The sequence below is a fragment of the Cynoglossus semilaevis genome, chromosome Z (genome assembly GCF_000523025.1).
Source record: "Cynoglossus semilaevis isolate Cse_v1.0 chromosome Z, Cse_v1.0, whole genome shotgun sequence".
Taxonomy (NCBI): Eukaryota; Metazoa; Chordata; class Actinopteri; order Pleuronectiformes; family Cynoglossidae; genus Cynoglossus; species Cynoglossus semilaevis.
In genome coordinates this window covers 20,956,859-20,958,390 of record NC_024328.1, presented here as the reverse complement: position 1 = coordinate 20,958,390, position 1,532 = coordinate 20,956,859, and the positions used below count along the sequence as shown (strand labels likewise).

General features: G+C 39.9%; 1 protein-coding gene across 3 annotated transcripts in view; it reads left to right on the top strand.

Moving 5' to 3' along the window:
- The window catches only part of grid2 (glutamate receptor, ionotropic, delta 2), a 254,308-nt gene that overhangs the window by 88,123 nt on the left and 164,653 nt on the right, over positions 1-1,532 (top strand). The gene's annotated exons all lie outside the window — the stretch shown is intronic.

The following is a 1,532-nucleotide window of genomic DNA, read 5'->3' as shown; positions in this document are numbered from 1 at the left end:
GGGGGGGGTTGAACCGCTATTTGTCTGATCCGTCGCCTAGGACCTGTTTGCCTTGGGAGACCCTACCAGGGGCGTTAAGCCCCCGACAACATAGCTCCTAGGTTCATTCGGATACTCAAACCTCTCCACCACGTTAAGGTTGCGATTCAAGGAGAGGGTTTCCCTGATAAATGGTTTCAATTTCTTACATCAAAACACAGACACACACACACATAGATTAACCTACTAATTTAACTAATTTATTAACTCCTACACTGCCTCACATAAACATAGACAAAAATGGTTGTTCACTTGTTTGTCCTGAATTTGAATGAAGGTGTCAGGGATTAAAATCCAGTTTGGCAGCGTGAAGCGGGCTGCAAGTGTTCAATTAAATGTGAAATTCCAGGATCTCATTCGACACAGTAATATTAGTGACTGTTTGTTGTTGCTGCAGCCAGTAACTCATCATTAATTGATTGATTGTCATTTTTGATGTTTTTTTAAACAAACCTTTCTTGTGATTCTGCAGGAGTGCTCTACAAGTTTGTTTCTTCAAATCATTCAATCACACATTAAGACCCTTAATGTGTATTATAGCTGTGGGAACAGTCAAAAAAGGAAAGTGACCTACTTGTCATTGTGACACAGCACACAAACAAATGTGAGCTCTCCTTTTAACCCATCACCAAAGTCCCCAGCCTGGGGAGCAGTGTCATGCTCATAGCACCTCAGTGGCAACTCGGCAGCTAGTGGACTCAAACCTGAAGCCTTCTGGACTCAAGTCCACTTCCTTGACCACTAAGCCACCATTGCCCATAAAACACCGTATGTTGTACTTCGTACGGGTGCATTTCTACACCTTTTAAATGCCATTCAGTCAGATATTTTGGTCCATGCTTTGTTCTGTTTTACCTGCCATATACTGCAGACTTATTTCTGAGAAAAATAAATAAACACGAGTTTCACAGGATTTTTGAGCAAAGTTTTACATTCAACAGTACCTGGGGGTTTACGAACATGGATCATCACATTTCCCTTCTGCTGCATTCTACTCCGTTATTTCTTATTTTATTAAGTATTTGCTTCTTAGCTCCAACTATGCTGTTGAGTTCTGTGCCTATCGCAGTGTGTTTGCATTTGTGTATGTTTGACTTTGAATTTCAGACAGCTGAATCACAACCTTTCTCTATCGCCCCTTATCTCCCCAAAGGGAATCTCAGCAAGTTTGATTTTCTAAGGGCAAAAACACATACACACAATATTTTATTGAAAGCACAAGGCAGCACAGATAAAGAAAATATAGTTAGGGACTGAAATAATGTGGTGCAGGCTAAAAAACGATGTGGTTTATGATGCAATTTGATAGAAGTCAGGAAAGTACAATTTGAAACCATAGAGCACCTGAGAATAATAATAAAAAAAGAAATCATTATTTTTCTCAGATGCATAACACAGTGCACCAGTAAAGTGATAATAGTGGGGGCTGCAGAACAAAACATAGTTGGAAGATTTGCATAGAGATTTACATCCATACATGAAGAGAGCAGGAA